We start from the raw sequence: 14,232 nt of genomic DNA, 5'->3' as shown, positions 1-14,232 counted from the left end.
AGCTCCCCTTCCCTTTTTCAACAAACAACATTCCAAGCGCAACTAAACGCATGACACCCATTCAAACTCTTCTCTTTACATTACTCCTTCGCATATTCATCTACAGGTGCAGCAGCCCTTCTTTTCATTTTTCAAAACGCCCAGAACCTGGATCTTTGCATTCTCTTCGGCACCTGCTGGCCACCAGGGTATTCCTTTCACTACAATGCATCCAAACTACCAGAACACAATTCAAAGTACAAGTAGACATCTGTCAGTCGGACACACCTCCTCATTGCCCCTGCACAGTCATCCCAGCAGCAACTTTCAGCTCGTGTCTAATTCGATCCACATCATTGCACTCTCGGCTGCTACTGTCATCATCTAAATTGAAATCCCTTCAGATGAAGTTCACCCGTTGCTTTGTGGACTTGCTGATGGAGACAAGTGTCTACTGTATGTGGGCAGCAGGCTGACACTAGCAGGACTTCCCTGCTGATCTCCGAGACACATGGAGATAGGTGTGCAGCGTATCCAGTGAAGCAAGTCATTGTGCGTTGTGCCACGATGCAGTGAATTACTTCAACTCCTAGACCCTGCGGTTTTATTGTGAGAGGCAGTCCATTATTCTCTTCCTATTACCAGTCAAGCTCACCACTTCTTTTGGCCAGGTCACAGAGCTCCAAGTTAAGAATGTGCTGTTGCACACAAATTGGAGGGAGTTTAAAATTTACAGACAGTTGCAACTATGAAGGTTATTGAATTTTAGCAAGCGTCAAAGATGCCCAGCCGAGGCAATTAAGGAAATTAAATGTGTGCATGATCTGCCCCTATCTCTGAGGTTGAATGAATGTCTTTCAAATAGAAAGCCAGTCACTCAGCTCACTGACATGTGAGGGCATCTCCTGAATGGCCTTACAGACAAAGTGAGCAAATAGGTGCATTTGCAAGGTTCACGAAGGCAGAATTGAGTGTTTGTCTGAAATTGCAATGCAAGGAGGAGGGAAAGCTTTGATCTGCAGTTTGCATCATGAAACGTTTAATTGAAAGTAGCACAGACTCCTCCTATGGAGTTCTGTTAATGGCTCAAAGTCTCACATAGCAGCAAAATGCAGAGTGAGATGAAGCGTCAAATCGCTAATGGCATGTGGGAAATAACCAGAAAAGAACAACTGCATGCGGCCTTTTCTTCGATAACTCAGCTGGTAGAGCGGAGAACTGTAGATCATTCAAACTGGCTTCCTTAGGTCACTGGTTCAATTCTGGCTCGAAGGAAGCTCCCCTTCCCTTTTTCAACAAAAAACATTCCAAGCGCAACTAAACACATGACACCCATTCAAACTTTTCTCTTTACATTACTCCTTTGCATATTCATCTACAGGCGCAGCAGCTCTTCTTTTCATTTTTCAAAACGTCCAGTACCTGGCTCTTTGCATTCTCTTCGGCACCTGCTGGCCACCAGGGTATTCCTTTGACTACAATGCATCCAAACTCCCAGAACACAATTCAAAGTACAAGTAGACATCTGTCAGTCGGATACACCAGCTCACTGCCCCTGCACAGTCATCCCAGCAGCAACTTTCAGCTCGTGTCTAATTCAATCCATATCATTGCACTCTTGGCTGCTTCTGTCATCATCCGAATTGAAATCCCTTCAGATGAAGCTCACCCGTTGCTTTGAGGACTTGCTGATGGAGACAAGCGTCTACTGTATTTGGGCAGCAGGCTGACACTAGCAGGACTTCCCTGCTGATCTCCGAGCCACTTGGAGATAGGTGTGCAGCGTAGCCAGTGAAGCAAGTCATTGTGCGTTGTGCCATGATGCAGTGAATTACATCAACTTCTAGACCCTGCGCTTTTATTGTGAGAGGCAGTCCATTATTCTATTCCTATTACCAGTCAAGCTCACCTCTTCTTTTGGCCAGGTCACAGAGCTCCAAGTTAAGAATGTGCTGCTGCACACAAATTGGAGGGAGATTAAAATTTACAGACAGTTGCAACTATGAAGATTATTGAATTTTAGAAAGCGTCAAAGATGCACAGCCGTGGCATATAAGGAAATTAAATGTGTGCATGATCTGCCCCTATCTCTGAGGTTGAATGAATGTCTTTCAAATAGAAAGTCAGTCACTCATCTCACTGACATGTGAGGGCATCTCCTGAATGGCCTTCCAGACAAAGTCAGCAAATAGGTGCATTTGCAAGGTTCGCTGAGGCAGAATTGAGTGTTTGTCTGAAATTGCAATGCAAGGAGGAGGGAAAGCTTTGATCTGCAGTTTGCATCATGAAACGTTTCATTGAAAGTAGCACAGACTCTTGCTATGGAGTTCTGTTAATGGCTCAAAGTCTCACATAGCAGCAACATGCAGAGTGAGATGAAGCGTCAAATCGCTAATGGCATTTGAGAAATAACCAGAAAAGAACTACTGCATGTGGCCTCTCCTTCGATAACTCAGCTGGTAGAGCGGAGGACTGTAGATCATTCAAACTGACATCCTTAGGTCGCTGGTTCAATTCCGGCTCGAAGGAAGCTCCCCCTCCCTTTTTCAACAAACAACATTCCAAGCGCAACTAAACGCATGACACCCATTCAAACTCTTCTCTTTACATTACTCCTTCGCATATTCATCTACAGGTGCAGCAGCCCTTCTTATCATTTTTCAAAACGCCCAGAACCTGGATCTTTGCATTCTCTTCGGCACCTGCTGGCCACCAGGGTATTCCTTTGACCACAATGCATCCAAACTACCAGAACACAATTCAAAGTACAAGTAGACATCTGTCAGTCGGACACACCTCCTCATTGCCCCTGCACAGTCATCCCAGCAGCAACTTTCAGCTCGTGTCTAATTCGATCCACATCATTGCACTCTCGGCTGCTACTGTCATCATCTAAATTGAAATCCCTTCAGATGAAGTTCACCCGTTGCTTTGTGGACTTGCTGATGGAGACAAGCGTCTACTGTATGTGGGCAGCAGGCTGACACTAGCAGGACTTCCCTGCTGATCTCCGAGACACATGGAGATAGGTGTGCAGCGTATCCAGTGAAGCAAGTCATTGTGCGTTGTGCCATGATGCAGTGAATTACTTCACCTTCTAGACCCTGCGCTTTTATTGTGAGAGGCAGTCCATTATTCTATTCCTATTACCAGTCAAGCTCACCACTTCTTTTGGCCAGGTCATACAACTCCAAGTTAAGAATGTGCTGTTGCACACAAATTGGAATAGTTTAAAATTTACAGACAGTTGCAACTATGAAGATTATTGAATTTTAGCAAGCGTCAAAGATGCACAGCCGAGGCAATTAAGGAAATTAAATGTGTGCATGATCTGCCCCTATCTTTGAGGTTGAATGAATGTCTTTCAAATAGAAAGCCAGTCACTCAGCTCACTGACATGTGAGGGCATCTCCTGAATGGCCTTCCAGACAAAGTCAGCAAATAGGTGCATTTGCAAGGTTCGCGAAGGCAGAATTGAGTGTTTGTCTGAAATTGCAATGCAAGGAGGAGGGAAAGCTATGATCTGCAGTTTGCATCATGAAACGTTTCATTGAAAGTAGCACAGACTCTTGCTATGGTGTTCTGTTAATGGCTCAAAGTCTCACATAGCAGCAAAATGCAGAGTGAGATGAAGCGTCAAATCGCTAATGGCATGTGGGAAATAACCAGAAAAGAACAACTGCATGCGGCCTTTCCTTCGATAACACAGCTGGTAGAGCGGAGAACTGTAGATCATTCAAACTGGCGTCCTTAGGTCACTGGTTCAATTCTGGCTCGAAGGAAGCTCCCCTTCCCTTTTTCAACAAAAAACATTCCAAGCGCAACTAAACACATGACACCCATTCAAACTTTTCTCTTTACATTACTCCTTTGCATATTCATCTACAGGCGCAGCAGCTCTTCTTTTCATTTTTCAAAACGTCCAGTACCTGGCTCTTTGCATTCTCTTCGGCACCTGCTGGCCACCAGGGTATTCCTTTGACTACAATGCATCCAAACTCCCAGAACACAATTCAAAGTACAAGTAGACATCTGTCAGTCGGATACACCAGCTCACTGCCCCTGCACAGTCACCCCAGCAGCAACTTTCAGCTCGTGTCTAATTCAATCCATATCATTGCACTCTTGGCTGCTTCTGTCATCATCCGAATTGAAATCCCTTCAGATGAAGCTCACCCGTTGCTTTGAGGACTTGCTGATGGAGACAAGCGTCTACTGTATTTGGGCAGCAGGCTGACACTAGCAGGACTTCCCTGCTGATCTCCGAGCCACTTGGAGATAGGTGTGCAGCGTAGCCAGTGAAGCAAGTCATTGTGCGTTGTGCCATGATGCAGTGAATTACTTCAACTTCTAGACCCTGCGCTTTTATTGTGAGAGGCAGTCCATTATTCTATTCCTATTACCAGTCAAGCTCACCTCTTCTTTTGGCCAGGTCACAGAGCTCCAAGTTAAGAATGTGCTGCTGCACACAAATTGGAGGGAGATTAAAATTTACAGACAGTTGCAACTATGAAGATTATTGAATTTTAGAAAGCGTCAAAGATGCACAGCCGTGGCATATAAGGAAATTAAATGTGTGCATGATCTGCCCCTATCTCTGAGGTTGAATGAATGTCTTTCAAATAGAAAGTCAGTCACTCATCTCACTGACATGTGAGGGCATCTCCTGAATGGCCTTCCAGACAAAGTCAGCAAATAGGTGCATTTGCAAGGTTCGCTGAGGCAGAATTGAGTGTTTGTCTGAAATTGCAATGCAAGGAGGAGGGAAAGCTTTGATCTGCAGTTTGCATCATGAAACGTTGAATTGAAAGTAGCACAGACTCTTGCTATGGAGTTCTGTTAATGGCTCAAAGTCTCACATAGCAGCAACATGCAGAGTGAGATGAAGCGTCAAATCGCTAATGGCATTTGAGAAATAACCAGAAAAGAACTACTGCATGTGGCCTCTCCTTCGATAGCTCAGCTGGTAGAGCGGAGGACTGTAGATCATTCAAACTGACATCCTTAGGTCGCTGGTTCAATTCTGGCTCGAAGGAAGCTCCCCTTCCCTTTTTCAACAAACAACATTCCAAGCGCAACTAAACGCATGACACCCATTCAAACTCTTCTCTTTACATTACTCCTTCGCATATTCATCTACAGGTGCAGCAGCCCTTCTTTTCATTTTTCAAAACGCCCAGAACCTGGATCTTTGCATTCTCTTCGGCACCTGCTGGCCACCAGGGTATTCCTTTCACTACAATGCATCCAAACTACCAGAACACAATTCAAAGTACAAGTAGACATCTGTCAGTCGGACACACCTCCTCATTGCCCCTGCACAGTCATCCCAGCAGCAACTTTCAGCTCGTGTCTAATTCGATCCACATCATTGCACTCTCGGCTGCTACTGTCATCATCTAAATTGAAATCCCTTCAGATGAAGTTCACCCGTTGCTTTGTGGACTTGCTGATGGAGACAAGCGTCTACTGTATGTGGGCAGCAGGCTGACACTAGCAGGACTTCCCTGCTGATCTCCGAGACACATGGAGATAGGTGTGCAGCGTATCCAGTGAAGCAAGTCATTGTGCGTTGTGCCACGATGCAGTGAATTACTTCAACTCCTAGACCCTGCGGTTTTATTGTGAGAGGCAGTCCATTATTCTCTTCCTATTACCAGTCAAGCTCACCACTTCTTTTGGCCAGGTCACAGAGCTCCAAGTTAAGAATGTGCTGTTGCACACAAATTGGAGGGAGTTTAAAATTTACAGACAGTTGCAACTATGAAGGTTATTGAATTTTAGCAAGCGTCAAAGATGCCCAGCCGAGGCAATTAAGGAAATTAAATGTGTGCATGATCTGCCCCTATCTCTGAGGTTGAATGAATGTCTTTCAAATAGAAAGCCAGTCACTCAGCTCACTGACATGTGAGGGCATCTCCTGAATGGCCTTACAGACAAAGTGAGCAAATAGGTGCATTTGCAAGGTTCACGAAGGCAGAATTGAGTGTTTGTCTGAAATTGCAATGCAAGGAGGAGGGAAAGCTTTGATCTGCAGTTTGCATCATGAAACGTTTAATTGAAAGTAGCACAGACTCCTCCTATGGAGTTCTGTTAATGGCTCAAAGTCTCACATAGCAGCAAAATGCAGAGTGAGATGAAGCGTCAAATCGCTAATGGCATGTGGGAAATAACCAGAAAAGAACAACTGCATGCGGCCTTTTCTTCGATAACTCAGCTGGTAGAGCGGAGAACTGTAGATCATTCAAACTGGCTTCCTTAGGTCACTGGTTCAATTCTGGCTCGAAGGAAGCTCCCCTTCCCTTTTTCAACAAAAAACATTCCAAGCGCAACTAAACACATGACACCCATTCAAACTTTTCTCTTTACATTACTCCTTTGCATATTCATCTACAGGCGCAGCAGCTCTTCTTTTCATTTTTCAAAACGTCCAGTACCTGGCTCTTTGCATTCTCTTCGGCACCTGCTGGCCACCAGGGTATTCCTTTGACTACAATGCATCCAAACTCCCAGAACACAATTCAAAGTACAAGTAGACATCTGTCAGTCGGATACACCAGCTCACTGCCCCTGCACAGTCATCCCAGCAGCAACTTTCAGCTCGTGTCTAATTCAATCCATATCATTGCACTCTTGGCTGCTTCTGTCATCATCCGAATTGAAATCCCTTCAGATGAAGCTCACCCGTTGCTTTGAGGACTTGCTGATGGAGACAAGCGTCTACTGTATTTGGGCAGCAGGCTGACACTAGCAGGACTTCCCTGCTGATCTCCGAGCCACTTGGAGATAGGTGTGCAGCGTAGCCAGTGAAGCAAGTCATTGTGCGTTGTGCCATGATGCAGTGAATTACTTCAACTTCTAGACCCTGCGCTTTTATTGTGAGAGGCAGTCCATTATTCTATTCCTATTACCAGTCAAGCTCACCTCTTCTTTTGGCCAGGTCACAGAGCTCCAAGTTAAGAATGTGCTGCTGCACACAAATTGGAGGGAGATTAAAATTTACAGACAGTTGCAACTATGAAGATTATTGAATTTTAGAAAGCGTCAAAGATGCACAGCCGTGGCATATAAGGAAATTAAATGTGTGCATGATCTGCCCCTATCTCTGAGGTTGAATGAATGTCTTTCAAAAGAAAGTCAGTCACTCAGCTCACTGACGTCTAAGGGGTTCTCCTGAATGGCCTTCCAGACAAAGTCAGCAAATAGGTGCATTTGCAAGGTTCGCTGAGGCAGAATTGAGTGTTTGTCTGAAATTGCAATGCAAGGAGGAGGGAAAGCTTTGATCTGCAGTTTGCATCATGAAACGTTGAATTGAAAGTAGCACAGACTCCTGCTCTGGAGTTCTGTTAATGGCTCAAAGTCTCACATAGCAGCAACATGCAGAGTGAGATGAAGCGTCAAATCGCTAATGGCATGTGGGAAATAACCAGAAAAGAACACCTGCATGCGACCTCTCCTTCGATAGCTCAGCTGGTAGAGCGGAGGACTGTAGATCATTCAAACTGATATCCCTAGGTCACTGGCTCGAAGGAAGCTCCCCTTCCCTTTTTCAACAAAAAACATTCCAAGCGCAACTAAACACATGACACCCATTCAAACTCTTCTCTTTACAATACTCCTTTGCATATTCATCTACAGGCGCAGCAGCCCTTCTTTTCATTTTTCAAAACGCCCAGAACCTGGATCTTTGCATTCTCTTCGGCACCTGCTGGCCACCAGGGTATTCCTTTGGCTACAATGCATCCAAACTCCCAGAACACAATTCAAAGTACAAGTAGAAATCTGTCAGTCGGACACACCTCCTCACTGCCCCTGCACAGTCATCCCAGCAGCAACTTTCAGCTCGTGTCTAATTCAATCCATATCATTGCACTCTTGGCTGCTTCTGTCATCATGCGAATTGAAATCCCTTCAGATGAAGCTCACCCGTTGCTTTGAAGACTTGCTGATGGAGACAAGCGTCTACTGTATTTGGGCAGCAGGCTGACACTAGCAGGACTACCCTGCTGATCTCCGAGCCACTTGGAGATAGGCGTGCAGCGTAGCCAGTGAAGCAAGTCATTGTGCGTTGTGCCATGATGCAGTGAATTACATCAACTTCTAGACCCTGCGCTTTTATTGTGAGAGGCAGTCCATTATTCTATTCCTATTACCAGTCAAGCTCATCTCTTCTTTTGGCCAGGTCACACAGCTCCAAGTTTATAATGTGCTGTTGCACACAAATTGGAGGGAGTTTAAAATTTACAGACAGTTGCAACTATGAAGATTATTGAATTTTAGCAAGCGTCAAAGATGCACAGCCGAGGCAATTAAGGAAATTAAATGTGTGCATGATCTGCCCCTATCTCTGAGGTTGATTGAATGTCTTTCAAATGGAAAGTCAGTCACTCAGCTCACTGACATGTGAGGGCATCTCCTGAATGGCCTTCCAGACAAAGTCAGCAAATAGGTGCATTTGCAAGGTTCGCTATGGCAGAATTGAGTGTTTGTCTGAAATTGCAATGCAAGGAGGAGGGAAAGCTTTGATCTGCAGTTTGCATCATGAAACGTTGAATTGAAAGTAGCACAGACTCTTGCTATGGAGTTCTGTTAATGGCTCAAAGTCTCACATAGCAGCAACATGCAGAGTGAGATGAAGCGTCAAATCGCTAATGGCATGTGAGAAATAACCAGAAAAGAACAACTGCACGTGGCCTCTCCTTCGATAGCTCAGCTGGTAGAGCGGAGGACTGTAGATCATTCAAACTGACATCCTTAGCTCGCTGGTTCAATTCCGGCTAGAAGGAAGCTCCCCTTCCCTTTTTCAACAAACAACATTCCAAGCGCAACTAAACGCATGACACGCATTCAAACTCTTCTCTTTACATTACTCCTTCGCATATTCATCTACAGGTGCAGCAGCCCTTCTTTTCATTTTTCAAAACGCCCAGAACCTGGATCTTTGCATTCTCTTCGGCACCTGCTGGCCACCAGGGTATTCCTTTCACTACAATACATCCAAACTCCCAGAACACAATTCAAAGTACAAGTAGACATCTGTCAGTCGGACACACCTCCTCATTGCCCCTGCACAGTCATCCCAGCAGCAACTTTCAGCTCGTGTCTAATTCAATCCACATCATTGCACTTTCGGCTGCTACTGTCATCATCTAAATTGAAATCCCTTCAAATGAAGCTCACCCGTTGCTTTGAGGACTTGCTGATGGAGACAAGCGTCTACTGTATGTGGGCAGCAGGCTGACACTAGCAGGACTTCCCTGCTGATCTCCGAGACACATGGAGATAGGTGTGCAGCGTATCCAGTGAAGCAAGTCATTGTGCGTTGTGCCATGATGCTGTGAATTACTTCACCTTCTAGACCCTGCGCTTTTATTGTGAGAGGCAGTCCATAATTCTATTCCTATTACCAGTCAAGCTCACCACTTCTTTTGGCCAGGTCACACAGCTCCAAGTTAAGAATGTGCTGTTGCACACAAATTGGAGGGAGATTAAAATTTACAGACAGTTGCAACTATGAAGATTATTGAATTTTAGCAAGCGTCAAAGATGCACAGCCGAGGCAATTAAGGAAATTAAATGTGTGCATGATCTGCCCCTATCTCTGAGGTTGAATGAATGTCTTTCAAATAGAAAGTCAGTCACTCAGCTCACTGACGTCTAAGGGGTTCTCCTGAATGGCCTTCCAGACAAAGTCAGCAAATAGGTGCATTTGCAAGGTTCGCTAAGGCAGAATTGAGTGTTTGTCTGAAATTGCAATGCAAGGAGGAGGGAAAGCTTTGATCTGCAGTTTGCATCATGAAACGTTGAATTGAAAGTAGCACAGACTCCTGCTATGGAGTTCTGTTAATGGCTCAAAGTCTCACATAGCAGCAACATGCAGAGTGAGATGAAGCGTCAAATCGCTAATGGCATGTGGGAAATAACCAGAAAAGAACACCTGCATGCGACCTCTCCTTCGATAGCTCAGCTGGTAGAGCGGAGGACTGTAGATCATTCAAACTGATATCCCTAGGTCACTGGTTCAATTCTGGCTCGAAGGAAGCTCCCCTTCCCTTTTTCAACAAAAAACATTCCAAGCGCAACTAAACACATGACACCCATTCAAACTCTTCTCTTTACATTACTCCTTCGCATATTCATCTACAGGCGCAGCAGCCCTTCTTTTCATTTTTCAAAACGCCCAGAACCTGGCTCTTTGCATTCTCTTCGGCACCTGCTGGCCACCAGGGTATTCCTTTGGCTACAATGCATCCAAACTCCCAGAACACAATTCAAAGTACAAGTAGAAATCTGTCAGTCGGACACACCTCCTCACTGCCCCTGCACAGTCATCCCAGCAGCAACTTTCAGCTCGTGTCTAATTCAATCCATATCATTGCACTCTTGGCTGCTTCTGTCATCATGCGAATTGAAATCCCTTCAGATGAAGCTCACCCGTTGCTTTGAAGACTTGCTGATGGAGACAAGCGTCTACTGTATTTGGGCAGCAGGCTGACACTAGCAGGACTTCCCTGCTGATCTCCGAGCCACTTGGAGATAGGCGTGCAGCGTAGCCAGTGAAGCAAGTCATTGTGCGTTGTGCCATGATGCAGTGAATTACATCAACTTCTAGACCCTGCGCTTTTATTGTGAGAGGCAGTCCATTATTCTATTCCTATTACCAGTCAAGCTCATCTCTTCTTTTGGCCAGGTCACACAGCTCCAAGTTTATAATGTGCTGTTGCACACAAATTGGAGGGAGTTTAAAATTTACAGACAGTTGCAACTATGAAGATTATTGAATTTTAGCAAGCGTCAAAGATGCACAGCCGAGGCAATTAAGGAAATTAAATGTGTGCATGATCTGCCCCTATCTCTGAGGTTGATTGAATGTCTTTCAAATGGAAAGTCAGTCACTCAGCTCACTGACATGTGAGGGCATCTCCTGAATGGCCTTCCAGACAAAGTCAGCAAATAGGTGCATTTGCAAGGTTCGCTATGGCAGAATTGAGTGTTTGTCTGAAATTGCAATGCAAGGAGGAGGGAAAGCTTTGATCTGCAGTTTGCATCATGAAACGTTGAATTGAAAGTAGCACAGACTCTTGCTATGGAGTTCTGTTAATGGCTCAAAGTCTCACATAGCAGCAACATGCAGAGTGAGATGAAGCGTCAAATCGCTAATGGCATGTGAGAAATAACCAGAAAAGAACAACTGCACGTGGCCTCTCCTTCGATAGCTCAGCTGGTAGAGCGGAGGACTGTAGATCATTCAAACTGACATCCTTAGGTCGCTGGTTCAATTCCAGCTCAAAGGAAGCTCCCCTTCCCTTTTTCAACAAACAACATTCCAAGCGCAACTAAACGCATGACACCCATTCAAACTCTTCTCTTTACATTACTCCTTCGCATATTCATCTACAGGTGCAGCAGCCCTTCTTTTCATTTTTCAAAACGCCCAGAACCTGGATCTTTGCATTCTCTTCGGCACCTGCTGGTCACCAGGGTATTCCTTTCACTACAATGCATCCAAACTCCCAGAACACAATTCAAAGTACAAGTAGACATCTGTCAGTCGGACACACCTCCTCATTGCCCCTGCACAGTCATCCCAGCAGCAACTTTCAGCTCGTGTCTAATTCAATCCACATCATTGCACTTTCGGCTGCTACTGTCATCATCTAAATTGAAATCCCTTCAAATGAAGCTCACTCGTTGCTTTGAGGACTTGCTGATGGAGACAAGCGTCTACTGTATGTGGGCAGCAGGCTGACACTAGCAGGACTTCCCTGCTGATCTCCGAGACACATGGAGATAGGTGTGCAGCGTATCCAGTGAAGCAAGTCATTGTGCGTTGTGCCATGATGCTGTGAATTACTTCACCTTCTAGACCCTGCGCTTTTATTGTGAGAGGCAGTCCATAATTCTATTCCTATTACCAGTCAAGCTCACCACTTCTTTTGGCCAGGTCACACAGCTCCAAGTTAAGAATGTGCTGTTGCACACAAATTGGAGGGAGATTAAAATTTACAGACAGTTGCAACTATGAAGATTATTGAATTTTAGCAAGCGTCAAAGATGCACAGCCGAGGCAATTAAGGAAATTAAATGTGTGCATGATCTGCCCCTATCTCTGAGGTTGAATGAATGTCTTTCAAATAGAAAGTCAGTCACTCAGCTCACTGACGTCTTAGGGGTTCTCCTGAATGGCCTTCCAGACAAAGTCAGCAAATAGGTGCATTTGCAAGGTTCGCTAAGGCAGAATTGAGTGTTTGTCTGAAATTGCAATGCAAGGAGGAGGGAAAGCTTTGATCTGCAGTTTGCATCATGAAACGTTGAATTGAAAGTAGCACAGACTCCTGCTATGGAGTTCTGTTAATGGCTCAAAGTCTCACATAGCAGCAACATGCAGAGTGAGATGAAGCGTCAAATCGCTAATGGCATGTGGGAAATAACCAGAAAAGAACACCTGCATGCGACCTCTCCTTCGATAGCTCAGCTGGTAGAGCGGAGGACTGTAGATCATTCAAACTGATATCCCTAGGTCACTGGTTCAATTCTGGCTCGAAGGAAGCTCCCCTTCCCTTTTTCAACAAAAAACATTCCAAGCGCAACTAAACACATGACACCCATTCAAACTCTTCTCTTTACAATACTCCTTTGCATATTCATCTACAGGCGCAGCAGCCCTTCTTTTCATTTTTCAAAACGCCCAGAACCTGGCTCTTTGCATTCTCTTCGGCACCTGCTGGCCACCAGGGTATTCCTTTGGCTACAATGCATCCAAACTCCCAGAACACAATTCAAAGTACAAGTAGAAATCTGTCAGTCGGACACACCTCCTCACTGCCCCTGCACAGTCATCCCAGCAGCAACTTTCAGCTCGTGTCTAATTCAATCCATATCATTGCACTCTTGGCTGCTTCTGTCATCATGCGAATTGAAATCCCTTCAGATGAAGCTCACCCGTTGCTTTGAAGACTTGCTGATGGAGACAAGCGTCTACTGTATTTGGGCAGCAGGCTGACACTAGCAGGACTTCCCTGCTGATCTCCGAGCCACTTGGAGATAGGCGTGCAGCGTAGCCAGTGAAGCAAGTCATTGTGCGTTGTGCCATGATGCAGTGAATTACATCAACTTCTAGACCCTGCGCTTTTATTGTGAGAGGCAGTCCATTATTCTATTCCTATTACCAGTCAAGCTCATCTCTTCTTTTGGCCAGGTCACACAGCTCCAAGTTTATAATGTGCTGTTGCACACAAATTGGAGGGAGTTTAAAATTTACAGACAGTTGCAACTATGAAGATTATTGAATTTTAGCAAGCGTCAAAGATGCACAGCCGAGGCAATTAAGGAAATTAAATGTGTGCATGATCTGCCCCTATCTCTGAGGTTGATTGAATGTCTTTCAAATGGAAAGTCAGTCACTCAGCTCACTGACATGTGAGGGCATCTCCTGAATGGCCTTCCAGACAAAGTCAGCAAATAGGTGCATTTGCAAGGTTCGCTATGGCAGAATTGAGTGTTTGTCTGAAATTGCAATGCAAGGAGGAGGGAAAGCTTTGATCTGCAGTTTGCATCATGAAACGTTGAATTGAAAGTAGCACAGACTCTTGCTATGGAGTTCTGTTAATAGCTCAAAGTCTCACATAGCAGCAACATGCAGAGTGAGATGAAGCGTCAAATCGCTAATGGCATGTGAGAAATAACCAGAAAAGAACAACTGCACGTGGCCTCTCCTTCGATAGCTCAGCTGGTAGAGCGGAGGACTGTAGATCATTCAAACTGACATCCTTAAGTCGCTGGTACAATTCTGGCTCGAAGGAAGCTCCCCTTCCCTTTGTCAACAAACAACATTCCAAGCGCAACTAAACGCATGACACGCATTCAAACTCTTCTCTTTACATTACTCCTTCGCATATTCATCTACAGGTGCAGCAGCCCTTCTTTTCATTTTTCAAAACGCCCAGAACCTGGATCTTTGCATTCTCTTCGGCACCTGCTGGCCACCTGGGTATTCCTTTCACTACAATGCATCCAAACTCCCAGAACACAATTCAAAGCACAAGTAGACATCTGTCAGTCGGACACACCTCCTCATTGCCCCTGCACAGTCATCCCAGCAGCAACTTTCAGCTCGTGTCTAATTCAATCCACATCATTGCACTTTCGGCTGCTACTGTCATCATCTAAATTGAAATCCTTTCAAATGAAGCTCACCCGTTGCTTTGAGGACTTGCTGATGGAGACAAGCGTCTACTGTATGTGGGCAGCAGG

The 14,232-nt window shown here is 45.1% G+C and overlaps 4 non-coding genes across 4 annotated transcripts; all 4 read left to right on the top strand.

Annotated features, from left to right (window-relative positions):
* The first annotated feature begins 2,420 nt into the window (after window positions 1–2,420).
* trnay-gua (transfer RNA tyrosine (anticodon GUA)) lies at window positions 2,421–2,508 on the top strand. The gene is given in 2 exon segments: window positions 2,421–2,457; window positions 2,473–2,508. It is a non-coding gene; the product is annotated as a tRNA-Tyr (tRNA).
* A 2,419-nt stretch (window positions 2,509–4,927) lies between these two features.
* On the top strand, window positions 4,928–5,015 carry trnay-gua (transfer RNA tyrosine (anticodon GUA)). Its single transcript is given in 2 exon segments — window positions 4,928–4,964; window positions 4,980–5,015. It is a non-coding gene; the product is annotated as a tRNA-Tyr (tRNA).
* Window positions 5,016–8,677: 3,662 nt separating this feature from the next.
* On the top strand, window positions 8,678–8,765 carry trnay-gua (transfer RNA tyrosine (anticodon GUA)). The gene is given in 2 exon segments: window positions 8,678–8,714; window positions 8,730–8,765. It is a non-coding gene; the product is annotated as a tRNA-Tyr (tRNA).
* Window positions 8,766–11,185: 2,420 nt separating this feature from the next.
* On the top strand, window positions 11,186–11,273 carry trnay-gua (transfer RNA tyrosine (anticodon GUA)). Its single transcript is given in 2 exon segments — window positions 11,186–11,222; window positions 11,238–11,273. It is a non-coding gene; the product is annotated as a tRNA-Tyr (tRNA).
* Window positions 11,274–14,232: the final 2,959 nt, after the last annotated feature.

This window comes from Scyliorhinus torazame, unplaced genomic scaffold, assembly GCF_047496885.1.
Source record: "Scyliorhinus torazame isolate Kashiwa2021f unplaced genomic scaffold, sScyTor2.1 scaffold_1068, whole genome shotgun sequence".
In the NCBI taxonomy this organism is placed as follows: Eukaryota; Metazoa; Chordata; class Chondrichthyes; order Carcharhiniformes; family Scyliorhinidae; genus Scyliorhinus; species Scyliorhinus torazame.
This window is presented reverse-complemented; position numbering and strand designations above follow the sequence as displayed.